The sequence below is a fragment of the Sturnira hondurensis genome, unplaced genomic scaffold (genome assembly GCF_014824575.4).
Source record: "Sturnira hondurensis isolate 20B ecotype Veracruz unplaced genomic scaffold, ASM1482457v3 Scaffold0000780, whole genome shotgun sequence".
Classification (NCBI taxonomy): domain Eukaryota; kingdom Metazoa; phylum Chordata; class Mammalia; order Chiroptera; family Phyllostomidae; genus Sturnira; species Sturnira hondurensis.
Genome location: NW_028073411.1, coordinates 9,478,344 through 9,497,356, shown reverse-complemented (window position 1 = coordinate 9,497,356; position 19,013 = coordinate 9,478,344). Strand labels below are relative to the sequence as shown.

The following is a 19,013-nucleotide window of genomic DNA, read 5'->3' as shown; positions in this document are numbered from 1 at the left end:
AGCAGAAGATCGGAGTTTCTTAAAATTTTTTTGAGTTTGAGATAATTATTAGATATCCAAGTGAAGTTGTTAAGGAGGCCATTGTATATATTGACTGAGCTGAAGAATAAAGTCTGGGCTGGAAACTTAAACTTGAAAGCCATGGGTATATAGATGGCATTTAATGCTATATGATTGGATATACTTACTAAGGCTTTAAACATAAATACAGAGTTGCACTTTGGGCTCTTTCAAAATGAAGAAGTAAGTCAAGGAGAAGAGTGGAAACTCAGAACGGAGCCCAAGAAAGAATGATCAGTGAGGTGGGGGAAAGTAAAGGGGATGTGCTGACTTGGAATCCAAGAAAGCCAGCCAAACAGAAGGAATGGATCAAAAATATTACAAATGCAAGCAATGTGAAGAAAGAAAATTATCAGCTAAAACGATCAATATGCTGGTCATTCTTGACCTTGATGGGCCTTTTTAGGGAAGTAGTGCAAGTCAAAAATGCATTAGGGTGGCCTAAGAGAGGATGGGAGGAAAGCAATGAGAGGTGGCAGAAAACACTTCTTCAGGGAGCTCAGCTGCAAATGACAGTGAAGAAATGAGGCGACTCTTGTACATGGTTGGTTGGAATGTAAACTGGTGTGGCCACCCTGAAAAACAGTATGGAGGTCCCTCAAAAATGTGAAAATATAAATGCCATATGTACAATCATTCTGCCTCTTTGTATTTATCCAACGAAATTGAAATCAGAATCTTGAAGAGATTCCTCCATGCCCATGTTCGTTGCGGTAGTTTTCACCAGAGGTAAGACCTGGAAGCAACCAAAATGTTGAATGATGGATGAATTTTAAAAATGTGGTATATACTTAAAGTGGAATATTATTCAGCCTTAAAAAAGAAGAGAATTCTACCATTTGTGACAACACGGATGAACCTGGAGGACATTATGTTAAATGACATAAGCCAGACACAGAAGGACATACTACATGAAACCTCTTATACGAAGAATCTGAAATAGTTAAACACATAAAAACAGAGACTGCAGTAGTGGTTTCCAAGGGCTGGTGGTAGGGGGAAACAAGGAGATATTGATTAAAAGGTATTAAGTTACACTAAATGAATAAATGTAGTGTAATTCAGTTTCAGTTACACTAAATGAATAAATCTTAGAGATCTATTGTATATCACAATGCCTGTAGTTATCAATACTATACTTAAACTTTTCCCAAGAGAGTGAATCTTATGCTGTATTTTTATCTAAAAAACATCAGAAAGAGGGTGGGAAGAAACTTTTGAAACTGTTGGGTATGCTAATGGCATAGATTATGGAGATCATGTCTTGTATAACTACCTAAAACTCACTAAATTGTGTATGTTAAGTATGTACAGTTCTGTGTATCAATCATATCATTTTAGTGGTTTAACAGAACAGGAATGAGTGCAATTAAGGTAATTTTTTGAGGATAGAAGAAATAAAACATTCATTCTCCAAGGCTATAAAGGCTAGCTAGGCTCTATATTCACATATATACATTCTCTAATCGGGCATCAAGGTGGTCAATGCACACACAGGTATTGAGACTTGGAATGTAAGTGCATGGAATATGTAGGGTTTTTTAAATTAGAATTATTACTTTGGTTAGATTGAGGATTTTTATCCATGAATATGATATAAATCTTCACTAATATTTTTCAATAAAGTTTGATAAATTTGTTCGAACAGTCTTGAACATCTCTGAAAATTTACTCCTAAGTGCTTAGAGCTTTCTTTCTTTGCTGTCATATTGAAGTATTATTTCAATAAAATAAAATTCATGGGTCTTAAGAATTCAATTTGAGAAGTGTTGATACTTATGTAAACCTTTGTATATCTCAAACAAGTATAGATATTTCCATTACTGCAGATAGTTTTTCATGAGCTCACCTGTCAAATTTTCACTTAGCACCCAGATAAATCTTTCTGACTTCTTCATTAGTTTTGCCTGTTCATGGACTTCATATACAGAGTCTAGAACAAATAATGCCCCTTTTTAATTATAAAATTATTTATTACAAAATCATAAGCATGTAATTCTATAACATAACAATACCACGTTTAAGCACACCATACAACATTTTAGGAGAAATGTTCAAATTAAAACTATAAATTATGACACCCATACTATTACCCTACCAATCACACTCAAGCAAGCCTTCCTTTTGCTGGACCCTGTAGGTGAGATGCTACAGTCTGAACTCATTTGTGTCTGTCTCATCCTCAATATGATGTTTTGGGGATTATTTCATGTCATTGTATGAACAGCATTTCATTTGATTATATTGTATGTAAGATTATTTTATTTTTTAAATATTTATTATTATTATTTATTTATCTTTAGAGGGGAAGGGAAGGAGAGAAGGAGAGAAATATCACTGTATGTTTGCCTCTTATGCATCCTCTGCTGAGAACTGGCCTGCAACCCAGGCATATGCCTTGACTGGGAATCAAACTGCTAGTCTTTGGTTTGCAGGTCCGTGCTTAATCCACTGAGCTACACCAGCCAGGGTGAGATTATTTTATATTATAATGCATTTATTACAAATTACAATGCATTTATAGACACTGTGTCTTTTCTAGTTTTACCTGTTATAAGCATATCTCCTAAGAATTCCTAAGAGATTTGCGCCATTCTCTTTATGGGTAGATGCCTTTATTTCTCTGGAAAATACCTGGAATAGAGTTGCTAAATCATAAGTTAGGTGTGTAACTTTATAAGAAACTTCCAAAACATTCTTCAAAGCATGAGACTTATTTTACTCTCCCACATGCCTTACAGGTTTTTTTTTCTTTGTAAAAATTGTCTTTTTAAAAGTTGCATATTTGTTTATTGCTGGCATATTGGCAATAAAAGTGATTTGTTAATATTCTTGTACCAAGTATATATGCTGGACTTTTTTATTAATACATTTTTATACCTCAATCCTCTTAGATTTTCCTATGAGACAATCCTATTATTTGGAAATAATGAAATTTTCTTCTTTCTTTTCAACCATGATAAATTTTATTTGCTGTTTTGTCTTCTTGCACTGGTTAGGACCTCAATATCCTATTAAACAAAAGTACTATTAACATGTCTCCTTCTCTTTTTTCTGACTTTAAAGAGAATAATCTGTAATATTTTACCACTAAATATAATATTACTTCTGTAGGCATATGATGGCCTTTCAAGGTTAAAGTACATGCTTCTTATTCTTATTTTGCTAAGAGTTCTTATGAAAAATAGTTAAAATCTATTAAAAGTACTTTCTTTACATAGTTAGCATCCAATACAAATTTTCTTCTTAATATGATGGCTTAGATTAATAAATTATCTCATATTAGAACCTCTTTGAACCCCTTTCATAAATTCTTCTGCTTGATAAATTATTTAAATGCATTGTTTTATTCTTCTTCCTAATATTTCAGTTTATAATTTGCATATATGTATTCATTAATAAGATTGATTATAATCTTCTATTTTTCTCATTTATTTATCAGGATTATAATGGCCTTGCTTTGGGGAATTTAACCTCTTTTTATTTTCTGGTATAATATATATCATGTATTATAAAATTCATCTATTTCTTGAATCTTTGGGATAACTCATCTGTAAAACTTAGTGTATATGTCTTTAAATTTTAACTACTGATATAATTTATTTGAAGGTTGGATTTGAAATTGTTTTGGTAAGGTTTTTTAAAAGATTTTTTTGTTTTATTTTTTTATTTTTAAAGATCTTTTTATGAGTCTGTCCTTTCCTTCTTAGTCGTATGTGTGTGTATGAAAGTATGCAGGACACTGGCTGTCAATTTAATCATAATTTTGTGCAAGTTATCTGTCTTTTCTTTCAGGGTTCTCTGATAATTATTGATTACCAATTATGCCTTTAATATTTGACATTTTTGTACAGTATATCTAAATATTGATATATATTTTCTACATGGGACTTGTGTTTTTTGAATTTGAAGACCTTTTGCTTTTTTTGACTCCTCTCTTTGATCTACCAATACCCTTTTCTCTTCCCTCCCACTGTCCGTTAGTGGCCATTCTTATTTCACTGAGAAAACAGAAGCAATCGGCAGATCATTTTTAATACTTCCATTGCCAAATGTCCTTGGTCCCATGTACTCTGCACCAATATACTGTACAAATCTACAATGGTATGTCTTTTCTCCTCTTACAATGAAAGAACCCTTTGGGCTTTGTCGGGGGCCAACCTCTTCCCTTGTTTCCTTGATCCCGTTCTCTCTGGCCCATCCAGCATCATTCTTTATGTAACAGTTCTCTCCGTTTCTTGTGCCATCAATGTCTGTGTCTGTTGGTTAATTCCTAGCAGGTACAAATGCATTGTGACATTTTTATACAACCAGTCTGCATTTTCAAAGAGTTAACAATTTAATTTTGCATATAGGGGCAGCGTGTGATATTTCTCACTAAATATCCATAGGTCCCTGCACATTTTCTATCTTCAATTGGAGTGGGGTCAATATCACTAATTCTTGCCAACTCTCAAGTCTTCTGAGTGAGATAAAAGTGGTGTGGTATCTCCATGATCTGATCTGTCTCTCCCTCCCTCTCTCTCTTCATCTCCCCTCCCCCGAACTCTCTTACGCATTTAGCCGGAAGCAAAGTATTCTATCCTAAATGAATCAATCAATTCTATCGGCTATCAGACTTGTGTTACTAAGCATGTCTGCAAAGGGTTTCTGATCTAACCTTTGAAAATATGACATTGTGTTTGGGTTGGTCTTAGAGGCAAGGACCTTTTGGAAAAAACTCCATGTGTTCCATTTGTGGATTGGAGACCAGAAATAAAAACCCGCGTTGTTGCCTGCCTCACACGATGGCACTGATGCTGTGCTATCCCATCAGCCTCTTCTCAGCTTTCATGTTCCCATAGCTTGCCAGTATTGACATTTCACAGACATTTCTAGGAGGCTTCTCAAAAACAGAGGAAGCCAGAGCCAGAGAAGGTATTTAAAAGCAAAACCAGGAAAGAGGACAAAGGTGGTTGCTTGTCTCTGGAAGACTCACAGGCCACAGGCTGGGAGGGGCGGGTGTGGGTGGGCAGGGAGAGAATGCATCTGAACGCAAACTGGCCCAGTGACTGCAGTGACCTAATGATTCAGAAGTAAGTCCATGGTGACCTGGGACTAAACACCTGAAAGGAAACAACTGCTGGGGAAGAGATGCTTTTATTTTGGATGAAAAACACTGGAAAGAAAGCTTAAACATCCTCAGCATCTCAATCTCGGCCCAACGGAAGAACCTTGTGTTGCAAGTGTATGTTCCTGACATAGTCTTTCCTATAAGTCAGCCGGGCAGCTGCTCGGCTAGCTGCCCGCAGAGCAGTCTGACACCAAGGAACAGGCAAGAGTCACATAAGTTAACTATGCTATTCATTCAGCTTTTATTGAAAGGAAGAGTAGGAGTAGGATGAGTAGGAGAACATCAACATACATTAATATCCTACTCATACTCCAACAATCAAAGAGAAATATAACACACACACAGTGGTCAATGGCAAATAATGAACCTGAGTTTCATAGTCTCAGTCTGTGGGTCCAGGAGACAGCACTGTGAGCAGGGGACTTGTCAGTGTCCTGCAGGGAAGGGTCTCCAGAGCCAGGTGAGCAGCAGGCAGACAAAGTCCTCAGTCCAGCAGGGCAGAGCCTCTGGCAGCCGATGCCAAGTAAAATCAGGGTGGCGTGGAGCAGCACTGCGGTGTGTGGGGCTCGGCTGTCTCAGCAGTGGGCTGGAGCCTGCGTCAGTTATACCCTGGAGAGTGGTGCACTCCACCCTTCTGGGTCCTTTGATAAGTGCCTTGGCACCCCTGATGGCAACTGGGGAATGTCCCCGGGAACCTATCTGTGGGTAGTCCTGCTCTGCAGACACGGCTGTTCTGATCACGTGTGCAGTTATTTTAGGTGTGTCCCCTTGCCAGGTGTGTCTGCTCTGACTTAGGTAGTTTCCCTCTTGAACCGAAGTGTCATGGCTGACTGGCAGCCCTCTTGGTTGACATGAGTGACTCCACTTTGTTTTACACACTTTATGGTCTCTTGACCAGACCAGTGCCATTTTATTGGTCCTGCTCTGCACACCCTACCATCAAATTAAGACATTAAAAGTAATTTATACAAATGAATCAGTTCCTCTGCAAAAGAAATGAGGAGTTTATTAAAAAGAGGGAAGCTTCAGAGCTTCGTTTCAACACCTGCTCCTTCAGTAGATTTGTGCATTTTCCCCGATGGATCTTAAATACTCACATAATCAAGCTAAGTCCATTTCCTTTCCTGGGGAGAGGTGCTCTCTCAGCAGCAACAGATCGCATTGGGTATATCATGCTCTCAAGGGTTTCCATGGTAAGAGTTCATCTGTTTGTTCTCCCTCCCATCTTCCCACACAGCACAGAGTGGACAAGTGCAGAAAGCCTGTGTGGGAAATGTCTGGGTCTCCAGTAATTATTTGGTCCTTCGCTTTGCAGGAGTGTCACCAGGCTGTATATTAAATGTATTTTGTACTAGAAGCTCTTTCTTTCTCTCTCTTTTTCTGACCGGGGGAAGTGGCCTGATTTTCACTATTAGATAGATCCAAGTGTCACCACAAACACTGGCAGATTTAATTGATTTAATGAGACAGGAATGTGGTGTGTGTGCGTATGAGACTGAATTTCAGTAGCAGCTCACGCCTTGTAAATGCTGCCTCTGTCTTAATTACGTCAGCTTTAGTAGCCATCTGATTTTTACAGTGGCATTTTAAACATAGCTTTGTGTTTTTTTTTCTAGGGAAGAAGAAAACTCAGTCATCACTTGTATCCCTACTGAAAATTTCTAACGCATGTTCATGGATTTCTTAAGCAATTCTCTTTTGGAGTGGATCACTTGAAGGTGACATGAAAAGTTTTTTTTTTTTCTCCCTCATAACCTTTGATGTTTGGTTTAGCAAATGGTCCTTTAGTGCCTATTCTGTGCTCTGGAATGTCCTGGGAGAAATAAGAGATAATGAAAATGTGGTCCTTGTCCTCCAGGGGTCCTTACCCTTCTGGCTTGTTTTCAGAACTTTAGTCCTGAGTTTACAAGATTTTCCTTGCAGGCTGGAGAGATGGTGTCATGGGGGCAGATGCCTGAATGCACTTGTTGAAAGCTGTGCAGGGCGAGTCCATAGGTCTGGGTTACTTAGAACGGAGTGAGCACGACTGACTCAGTCATCCAAACGCAGAGAATGTCCTTCCCAACTGGCTTGTTTCACTTAGCATAGATCTCTCTTATAAGAAGAATCTATATTCACTGGGTACCACAGCAACTACAAGGCTTGGGTCAGAACAGTCAGGAGAGGCTTGGAGAGGCTTCTTCTGCCTTTTCAGCCAGAGCAGCTCTGGAGTTTCTGCTCAACTCCATCGTTTCTAGCTGAGACCCCTGGACTTAAGAGCAGCTGTTGAATGGGGATGACACAGTGCCCCTGTGTGCGTATCAGGACGCCAACATTCACTTTGAATATTCAGGTCTTGGTTGAGGAAGGGGCCAACTCCCTGGCCAATCACAGGGAAGTAATTAGAATAGCAGTATATCTCAAAATATGGCACATAAGATTATTAGTCAGTAAACTTTAAAAAATAACTTAGATTTTATTTTCATGTAGTAGGAAAACAAATTAACCAGTGCATCAAATCCACAGTAGAGGTTAAAGCAAATTATGCCATGATAAATGATTTTAGAGATGAAAATAGACACATTTAAATATAAATATTAAGTATAAATGGTTTGTTATGTAGTCAGGAGAAACTGGATGCTGTAACAACTAAATCCTGAGCCTCCAAGACTCAATTTAATCATGTTTTTTCATGCATATCACAATCCAATGCGAGTTAGCATCATTGATCTGCTCCATGTAGTCATGGAAACCCTAGTCTTTTTCTAACTAGTTACTTCAATATCCACTGAGCATCAGAGTCCTCCATTAGGTAGATCATCTGAGTACGGTTAGGACACACGGGAGTAGGGAGAACTCGGAGGCTGCATAGGGGTTCCAGTGGGCCAGGTCTGGGGATTTGGGTTTTCACAACCACCACATTCCTGTGGCCAGGTTTCCATCAAGTGGCCACACAACTTGAACAGAAGCTGGAAACTGTAATCTAGCTGTGAAATGGTTTGGTAAACAAGTAATCGCTGGTCCACATCAATGTAACTAAGTTATGAAGGTTAAACCTGAACGACTAGCTTGTGAGAACACTGGTGGAAGAGGAGAGGAACGAGCTCTGGAGGTCTGGGTGATTTCATGTTGCTCACAACACCGGTTTTGTGTGGGTCTCACAGCCCTTCATGCAGAGCCAGGCCATCGACCTCAGAGGTTCCAGGGAGAACACTAGGAGCTCCCACATGTTTCTATCACGCAAAATACTCGGCATGAAGTAGACGCTCACGATATGTGAATTCTTTCCCCAATACACCTTTCTTCTTCAGCTTTCTCTTTCAAAATCCGGGGAGAGACCTTTGTCACAGAGGCAACCTCGTCAGAACTTAAAGTGATGACGTACTCTTCCCCAGGAAGAAACGTGTCTTCTCTTATCCTCTATTGGCATGCTTTCGTTTTTGATGTCGTATTTTAAATTGTGCACATGTTATAGGAATTTTTTAAATGATCAACTATGCATATATTTTTAAAACATTTATAAACCAATTATCTTTCGTCTAGCTAGATTAAACCAAATACATTAAGACTTCATAATAAAAACTTATCTACAGTGGCCCCAAATAATATTTTTGGTGGGTTGGAAAACCTCATTTTTAAGCATGTCTGTTTGGTTGGCACTTTCTATGTAAGCTTTTCCTTTGACATTTAGTTAGGACAATGATGAGACATAAAGTCACATAAAGGAAGCAATTGTTCTTTGATTTTGCCTTCAACCCAAGGCAGAAGTTTTGCAGCCATTTCAGTGTTGTAGGATTAAATTTTACATTCATTTGCTCATTTCTTATTCATCCACAGTCATTAAATTCACTTAATCTATAGAACAGTTCCTACTGTAATTTATAAGGCTCTCATCCTAAAATAGATTATAAAAGTAATGAAGCAGCAAATCTGTAATAGTAACCAAATAACATTCTCCCCTCAAAGAGCACAGAAAACTCCATTTTATGATGAATCGGGGAGGTCTATGAATAATGGGTGGGAAATTACTCACAATACAAGTAGTAGTCATTTTTGCCTTACATTTTCCTCCACTGAGATATCAGCCAGGAAACTCGATCTCCCTGAAGACAGAAATCTCAGAGGTCCCGGCACAGGTACCAGCAGGAGCGGGTGAGATGAATCTCCCCCAACACGTCTGAGTCCGTTTAAAATTTCTGGTGGACTGAGAAATCACAAACATTGTTTGAATAGTGATAAAAACTCATTCATTTGGCACTTACTATGTGCTGGACACGGAGGTAGTGTCTCACGGCTGGTGGAGGTGAGGTTCCAGCTCCAGCTGCCTGGACCCCAAAGTTCTGACTTCTGTATTGTCTCGACTCTGGATACGGAGCAGGACAATGAAGGACCTGGAGTCCTTCGAATCACAAAGTTTGGAATCACAAAGAAGAATTCACAGTAGTGTTCGGCCCACTTCCTGCAAGATGTAGTTTTCCTATCTATGTAGGTTATCCTGCAGACTACAGGGTCATCGGGGGCTCTAGAGAAACTGAAGGGCTGAATGGTCTTTACAAAAAGAACGTTGGGCTGAGATATTGTTCTTCTGCCTTCATGAACCAGGTTAGTGAGGTTGAACAACTTTTGGAATTTGTTACATTTCACTACATGAGTTAGTGACTAATCTAACCTAATGTTTACTGAGCACCCAGAGTGAACAAAAACCATTCCCATGTTGCACAGGAGCCACAAATATAAATAAGCTGTGGTCTTGGTCAGCAGGACGTTCTTGATTGCAGGCGATAGAAAGTGAAGAAGGGGAAGGAGGAATAGGAGAGGAAGAGGAAGATGAAGAAGGAGGAGAAGAAGAAAATAAGGGGGAAGAGGGCGGGGGAGGAGAAGAAGGAGGGAAAGAGCAGGAGGAGGAGGAGGAGGAGAAATGGATTGGCTTCTCTAATTGAAAGCCAAGGGCTGTTCTTCCAGGTGGTGAGTGATGCCATCAGGCACTGGCTTCTCTCCATTTCTCAGCTCTGCTGTCCTCTGAGCAGGGTGTCCTTGTGGGAAAGATGGTGTTCTGTAGCTCTGGATTCATAGCTGTCTGGTTTAATGACTCCAGTTTAAAAGGGAATTTTCTTTCTGAGCAGTTCTATACTAATCCCAGGGGTCATTCTTGTCAGCCTGGGTTGGGCCACAAGCCTACCCCTGAATCGATTCTTAATGCAAGAGGAAGCCACACTCTCTCCTTGACCTGAACTAGGTTCTCTTGCACCATTCCTGGCCAAGGAGTGCCATCTGCAGCTATACCACAAAAGATGTAGAAAAAAGGTTGTTTCTTAAAAGGGCTTAAATTGAAGCAGAAAGCTGGATGTCCACAACAGTGAGCATTTGACTGGGCTGTGAGGAAAGTGCAAATTAGGACATGGAGAAGGGGAATGGGATGCATTCCAGGTGGAGAACTTAACATGAGTGTGATGGTTCATCGTATGTGTCAACTTGACTGACCTAAAGGATCACTGGCAAATCATTGTTTTGGGAAGTGCCTATGAGGGTGTTTCTGAAAGGGGTTAGTGTCATAATGTGTAGACCAACTAATGAAGATCACACTTACCTATGTGGGTGGGAATTGTCCAGTCCACTGAGACAAACGGAGCCTAAAGGAAGAGAGAATTTGCTCTCTGTTTGAGCTGGGACCTTCATCTTCCCCTGAGCTCAGACCTTGGTGGTGCTCCTGGTCCTTAGGCCTTTGGACTCAGAATAAATGACATCATCATGTTTCCTGGTTCTCCATTTTGCAGATGGTAGATTGTGGGCTTTCTTGGCCTCTATAATCACATGTGTTAATTCCTATCATAAATCTCTTCCCATTGATTCTATTTTTCTGGAGAACCCTTACTAATATAATGAAAAATGGTACACACATAGGAAATTCATTTTGATTAGAGACATAAATTGCATGAGGATATTCAGTGGGGGAATAGGTGGGATCATATAGTGGAGTGTTTTAGATTCCAATAAAAAACTTGAAGTTTCTTTTCTGGGCAATAAGAAGTCTCTGATCATATGCCAATAGGCATAGGAAGTAAGGTGTTCCTCACCACATGGTGAGTCCCTTTAGAGCCCAAGGTATTTTGTTTCCTTACTTTCACTCCCAGCACAAGATAGAGTGCCCAGTATACAGCTGGACCTCGTTGAGTGCTTGTTGAAGAAACATCAGTTTTATTGTCAAATGTCTGAAGGTCATTGACTCTGTTGATGTTTCTGTGGATCAGACACTATGGTAAGTGCTTTAGAGGTGTTTCATGGGCCATCATAGAAACCTTATGAGGGGAAACAATGTGTATTCATTTTATCGATGAGGACAGTGACATTATAAAGGTCAGGAGGTAGAACCGGGGCTTAAATGGAGGTCTGTGCATTCAGCACACGTGCTCACACCTCAGCAGTGTGCCTCCATGTGATTTGTGCAACACCTGAAAGACTGTCAAGAGCTTTGCACATACACCCTGCGTTACTTGGGCCTCACTAGATTGGCATGAAGTAGATGCTATTATCATTTCTATTTTATGACGGAAAAAAATGAAATTCAGAAAGGAAAAGTAACTCAACCAGAATCTCAGCGCCAATAAATTGAGGTGCTTGACTTGTATTCAGCAACTGTGTCCAAAATCTACTCACTTCTCCCCACACCAACCAGTTCCCCCAGCCACTGCCAGGCCTTCCGGTGAGCACGGTGGGGAAGGTGCTCTGTTAGGTTTTGTGTGTGTGCACCAGCTCTGACATTCAGACATCCCGATCTCCCAATAAAAAATTAAATGTGCATAGGCCTTGTCTCATCTCCTTCAAATGCCATAACATGTAAGCCATGCAGGCTGAAATGTCAAGGTCATTGGAATAAGATCATGATTTTAGTTGACAGATTGTTGTTTAAACTCCATGCAGAGGGTCTGGGTTAGCTTTCTTTGTATTGTTTTTGTCTTCATGCAAATATCCACAAATTCTCTACCCCAGAACTCCTTGTACATTCCAATGAACATTAAGTGTAAATTGGCCTATTCAGTGAGCAGCACCAGAGGCACTTGGCAAAGCAATTGGCTTGTAAACCACTTCAAGCTTGTAAGTCGACATATGTGACATATGACACATTCAAAGCATCTCATAAGATCAGATTCCTGCACAAATTGGGAATGGAGATGATGACCTATTTTTGTTTCATTTGACTGTGAAAGTCAAAAAGGAATAAGGATCTCTTTTTTGCACTTGGTGCATATACTGGTAGGATCGTTACAGTGAGGTAATAAAAAATGGCAATTACCATGAAAAAAAACAACTAACATCAATGGAAGGCTTGTTGTGTTCCAGGCCCTGTACCAACTAGTGTGTGTGGGAATCTGCTTTTGTCTCCAGGCCATGGGTCTCCTTTCTCTGGGAGAGAGGTCTTTGGCGGGTCTTTTAATTTTACTGACTTAAGACACACCCTCATCTATTGTTCTTGACAAGGGCCCAACTGACTGAAGTTAGTTATTCAAATGCCTGAAAATATTCAAGATTTTTTTTCAAAAGTTTTGTTTAAATTCTTCCATGTCTAAACGCTATTTTTTGTTTGTTCTGGGAAAATGTTTGCATGTTTTCTTATCTAAGCATTTGTTCCCAAGAGATGAGAGTGGAGAGCAGGCCACACATCAGGGTGTGTTGGCTTGGTGTTTTCCTCACCTGGTGTTGGAGGAAAGGCTGGGACAGGAGTTGGAATCAGCTTGGGACAGCATGGTGCAGGCCTGGAAGGGCCACTGGTATCTGGTGTACAGAGCTGACTAACCTTAAATTAGCAAGCATTTTAGACCATAGCAATTGCCAGTCCCCGGGACCAGATCACACCCTGTGGGTGGGGATGGAATTTCCGGGGATGGGAAAGGATATTTCTCCCGCCAGGAGTTGTGGAAAGGGTCTAGTCCCAAGCCAGGTTATGAGATAGGACTTAAATAAAGAGAACCAAGGTAGAACTTCATGCATCCTGCTTTATCTTCTTTCTCTCTAAGGCTGGTTTGGTGAGGGGGCTTGGTGATTAGGTGAGACAGAGTTAAAGGTGTGGAGATGGACATTGGTTCTAGGTGTGGTTGTGCCAGGAATTATGTAAGAACTCAGGGACCGATTCAGTTTTGAGTAGCCACTTCTGATGACAGAGTAGCTGCGTCTAGGTGGTAACTAAGGAAGTAACAGTGACAGAGGAGAAAACTGATGACGCCTCTGTAGGCCAGGGCGGGCAGTAGTCTCCAGTAGAGGACAGATGCCCCTTCTCCAAGGTGAATTGTTGATAGAGGTCTCAGTCTGCTGGCAAATGAACCGGGTGGAGGAGGAGAATAATAATAGCAAGGGTATACACAAACACTTGTTGAATGTTCATTGAGGACGTACTGTGTTTTGCTTACTGTACTAAGCCAGAGCTCCAAGCATAAGTGACTTCCGGTTGGTGAGATGCCCACACTCCGAGAGGCAGAGAGGAACTGGGACTAAATATGGGAACAGAGATTGCCACCTCCCTTCTCACCAGGAGCGCTACCGATTATTGAAAGTGGGATTTCACAGACTGCTGAGCTGTTCTTTCTTCCCTGGCTTTCTTTAGATTTCGTACTCTGGACAAGAGTTTTACAGTTGAGTTCATGTAAGTTAAACATGAGTGTTGAGTACTTTACTTGCATTATCTTATTTAATCTTTGTAACAACCTTACAAAGGAGGTAGGTAGCCAGTATTATTTTCCTCAGGAGAGTGAGGTTGAGAGACTTGCCCAAAGTCCTGTGGGTACAAGCAAGGGTATCTGGCACTCAGGCCCCGGGAGGAGGAAGGTAAATATAGTACCTATGTCCCTGTGACTCATTTTCAGAGTTTTGTGACCTCTTAATGGAACTATTGTAAGACCTACCAGTAGGTTTTACAGTCTAAATTCTCTCACCCATTTTTAAAATCATTTTCCCTATCTTGTTTATTTTCTGCTATAGCCTGAATATTTGGGTTCCTTTAAAATTCATATGTTTAAACCAATTCTGCGGCATGACAGTATTAGGAGGGAGGGCCTCTGGGGTGGGGATTAAGTCAGGAGGCAGAGCTGTAATAAATGGGATTAGTGCCTACAAAAGAGACCCCAGGGGTTCCCCTGCCTCCCCACCCTGGGAGGACTCAGTGAGAAGACAGCCATCTGTGAACCAGGACGAGAATCTGCCAGCACCTTCGTCTTGGACTCGCCAGAGTCCGGAGCTGTGATAAATAAGTTTCTGTTGTTATGAGTCACCCAATCTATGATATTCTGTCACAGCAGCCAGACCAGGCCAAGACACCCTCCAAATGGTATCCTACAGCATGATAGCCCCTTTCACGTCTCTTTGCCTTTACATCTCTTGTCCTTTTTGCCTAGGGTATCCTTATCCTTCTGGTTGACAGAAAAGCACCCTCGCTCCTACGACCCCGGAGCATCGGGGCTTCCGGAGAAACAGGGCAGCACAGGGCTGAAAAGCAGGGGCCCTGGCTCGGCCGCGGAGCATCCCGGGGAAGTCCCCGAGCTTCAGTTCGCATTCTCATCTCTGAAGTGGACCCTGCTGCATGACCGACGTCATGGGGTTGTCCCAGGTGTTAGATATAAAGGGCTTCGCCTGGATCCTGACACATGCTGTTCCCTTAGTTCTCCAGAAGACATCCCCGATTCTTCAAACACAAGTTGTCACCTTCTCGGGGGGGGGGGGGGGTTGTCGAGTAGATATTATTCATGTCTCTATTACATAATTAATCTTATGGTGCGGTTGTCTGTTTAAATAGTCCTTCTTGCAGCACCCTGTTTCTGGCCCCCACACATTTCCTGTCCATAACAGCATGAAAGCCTTCTGCCTCAAACTCTGCTTTCTGGAAACTCTAGGCGGTAGCAACTGGGACCAGAAAAAGTCCTACACAAGCAGCGTCCAGCACTGCGTTTGGGAGCTGGGCCGCTTTGTGACTTGATGGCAAAGTGGGACCTCCGGCGGTAGTCGTGAGTTGAGTGAGAACCCTGACACGCAGTGGCACCGCTACTGCTGGTGTTTTTATCTACAGTCGATTCAGACGAGGTGGAAGGAGTACACCACACGCCTTATGCAAAGGCTCTGCTGCATAAACTGTGTGGAGGAAATGATAATTATGAGGCTATGGGAGTGGATCGATTGCCTTGCAGTTCTTGGCGGAGGAACCTGATAGACCCAGAGCAGCCCACCGCGTGTTTGGAGCACGCTGGGAGAGGCGGAGGGCCTCGTGGCTGCTGTGAAGAGCGGTGATGTATGTCACAGCGGAGGAACAGCCTGTGGGGGACACTGCGGGCAGAGCTGCACAGTAGACCGAGTGCCCAGCCACGGTGTCCTTTTTTGTTGTTGTTGTTAGGACCTTGGCAGAAGAACAGGAGGGGCCTGGGAACCGGCCAGGGAACCATTGGATGGATGAGTCTGAGGATCTTGAACCCTTGAATGTCTCACACAGGAAGAAGCACACACCTTTCTCTTGCCGGAGGACAGCAGCCTGCCTTTGACCGGTGACCATGTGAGGCTGAACCCTGAGACAGGGCCTCACAGTGCTGTCCTGCTCCCCTCAAGCCTCCACCAGTCCCAGGTCCCCCAGACTAACACCCAGGGTCAGACCTTAGCACCCACTGGATGGAGAGCACGGTCCCAGCCCCAGGACAAAACAGCCTACACTCCAAGGAGTTTCAGAACTTGACTGCTGTGCCCTGTTAAGAACCAGAGAACCGCCTGGGGGAATGTAAGCTGAAGGTGTTGGAGCAGAGTCTAAGGCTGCATAAGAGAGAGGTTTTCATGTCAGGGCACTCCTGACTCTAGATTCACGTTCTAGAAAAGATAGCTGGGTTTTCTGGACAGGCACCTTGAAGCTTGAATGCTAGACTACCATGAACATGGTAGAGATCCCAGAACATCCTGGCAGCGTCCGGAGGAATGGGTCCGAAGGCTTGGGTGGGCGGGCATATTTGGAATGCTTTACTGCCTAAGATGGTGTGAGTGCACCGGCGGACTGTTCCCAGGAGAGCGCTGGGAACACGCCCTTCCCTGAGGTGCTAGGGTGTACTGGCGAGGGGTGCACTGGGTTTTCCAGCAGCTCAGTGGTGGCTGTTCTTCATGGGCTTGGTTTGCAGTGGGAGATGCTGCCAGGAATCTGAGTGCTTTCACCCAGAAGCGATGGATTTGGGAATGGCAGAAGCCACGTGGCCCCATCTCCACACCAGTTGCAAGATAAAAATGATGGTCTTCCAGGCCAGAGTGGCCCTCAGGGTTTATGGTCCAAAAGGATGATGAGCATTAAATTGTGGCATTTCTTGGGAGGAGAGAGAGGAAGAGAGAGGGCATTGGAGAGCCAGTTCGGGTGTGTCTCAGGTGCTGGGCAGAAGGCTGACATCCGTCATCACACCGGGAAATCATGGAGTCCCGGTCACTTTCCAGGTCCACGTGTTGGTTCACAAACCCAGAAAGAAGCAACGAACAGGAGATGCCATATCTCTGTGATGGAGATCTCTGAGAAAATCATAGATTATGGTAACCATACCTCCCTATTCTTCTCTAAAGTGGCCTGCAGCCATTGGCAGGGTCAGAGTGCATGGGGAGAGAGGAGAACTCAGGCTTTTTGGCAGCTGCCGGATGGAGGGTTTGAGCTGGTACTGATGCCAGGAGCCCTCCAGCTGGGGTGGGAGCCAGGCAGGAATTGGGCCCCAAGCGCTTGTTATTTTTATGGTTATTATCCAGGACTCAACTGATACAGATATACTCAGCATAAGGTGCAAGGTTCACATCGGTTCACCAAACTGTGGCAAAAGATTATTAATTTGGTAAAGCCTGATCGGTCGGTCCTGCAACCGACGTCCCCCATCTCTGGCTGAGAGAGTTGCTCGGAAACACCACTACCACCATTGAAGACTTAACGGCTCGGAGGGTGGGGGCTCCATCTCCTCCCCTCTCACCAGTGCGGACTCCGCAAGCCCAGGAGGGACTGTAGACGACGACAGTGGACCTGCCACAAGCTCAACGAGGTGGTCCAGTCGCAGCTGCTGGGCAGCATGTGGTCTCCAACTGGAGCAGATTTGAGCAGTTTCTAGCTTTGAAATGCTTGCGTTTTGTTGGTACATGCATTATTTTTGGCCTCATAATTGTGGGGAGGGCAAACACATTGCACCCTCACCCAGCAGGAAAGCAGTAACCATTCGCCTGCGTGCTGGGGCTGTCAATTCTCCCGCTCTCTGTTATAACCATGCACACGTCTCAGCCACCTTGACCTTCATGTCAGACCTTCAGCTGTCCACTCTATTGATTAAATCATATTACCAAATTGTCTATTTTGTATCATCAAGTACGCCAAGTCACCTAAGGGTGGATGGGCAAAGCAGTGATTCGTGGTCTGCTGGAAATGGTGTACTTCAGACTGGGCTCCCGACGATCCAGAAGGCAGGTGTAAAGTGCGTAACCAGGTAGCCAAGACTCACTCCCGCGTTGTCCTGACATCTCTCAACACACACTGGTGGTCTGCTGGGGCGTTTCCCACGACCAGTTGGCAAAGGCAGAGAGGGCCTGGGCCAGTGCCCAAGTGGGTTGGCGTCCTATGTGAGTGCCCAGTGAAAACAGACGCCTGCTCTGTGATAGCGTCACTTAGCGGGGGTTGGGGGGTGGCAAGGGGAGGAGGGGGCACCAGAAGACTACGGCGAAGAAATATCCTTTGGTTCGGCAGATCTCACACGCCTGGTCATCGGTTTGGTGTGGAGGGAGAAGTGGCCTGAGGTGTACAGTAGTTCCTTCCTTATCTGTGGTTTCACTTTTGGCATTTTCAGTTATAAAAAATTCCAGAAACAAACAGATCATAAGTTTTAAATCGCACACTGTTGTGAGTAGCACGATGACATCTCATCGTGTCTTGCCATGTCTACTCTGTCTGGCCTGTGAATTATTTGTCCAGCATTTCCATGCTGTAGATGCTCCGGCCTGTTAGTCTCTGAATAGCCATCTGGGTGGTCAGGTCCACTGCCATGGCGTCACAGCGCCTGTCCAAGTCACCCTTATTTTACAATGGCCCCAGGGCACAGGGTCATACAGCAGGCAATTCAGAAAGGGAAGTGCTTCCGTCATGAGAGAAGGTGACCACAACACAATGAGATATTTTGAGAGAGGGAGAGACCACGTTCACATAGCTTTCTTTGCAGTACATTATTGTAGTTGTTCTATTTTGTTAGGATTGTTAATCTTTTACCATGCCTAATTTGTAAATTAAACTTCATCACAGGTCTGTATTTATAGGAAAAAACCATGCATGGCTTCAGGCATCCACAGGGGGCCCTGGAATGTATCCTCCAGGGGTAAGACAACTGTATGTATGAATATAAGAATATGAGTGTATATTTTTATTTATTCCCCGGCAGTGCTGATCGACTTGGCCGAAAGGAGGTTCTCGGCACCCAGGGGGACGATGGTTTGTGACGTCAGTGGGCCTCTGCCCCCAGCGATACTCTTCCAGCCTCCAGGTGACTAGCAGCGCGGGTGCATGACAGTTTTCCTAACCATAAAAACGATGCTTTTCTTTATTTCACCAGTTGCTTTGTGACCCGCGCACCCCTTAGCCGGGTTCAGTCTTTTGTTGTTGTTGCTGCTAAGATGTGCCTTTTAAACTAAAAGGCAACCAGCCATCCATGTTTCTTAGTTAAGATCCCAGTGGGGAAAATAAACCACAGGTCTTGGTTAATTATTGTTTCTGTCTTGCTTTGGGATACTTTAACTACATTCGACAACAACAACAACAAACCAGCCTGCATGGGTAGGGAAGAATCTCCAAGACGTATGTTTTAAGGGACAAAATAAGAAAAGATAATTCAGAAGACTGTGG

The 19,013-nt window shown here is 43.1% G+C and overlaps 1 long non-coding RNA gene across 1 annotated transcript in view; it reads left to right on the top strand.

Moving 5' to 3' along the window:
- The window catches only part of LOC118989764 (uncharacterized), a 34,698-nt gene extending 15,956 nt beyond the window's left edge, over positions 1-18,742 (top strand). The window contains exons 2-5 of the long non-coding RNA XR_005067080.1: positions 6,790-6,891; positions 13,749-13,787; positions 14,536-14,870; positions 18,553-18,742. This is a non-coding gene — a long non-coding RNA (uncharacterized LOC118989764). The remainder of the gene's footprint in view (positions 1-6,789; positions 6,892-13,748; positions 13,788-14,535; positions 14,871-18,552) is intronic.
- Positions 18,743-19,013: the final 271 nt, after the last annotated feature.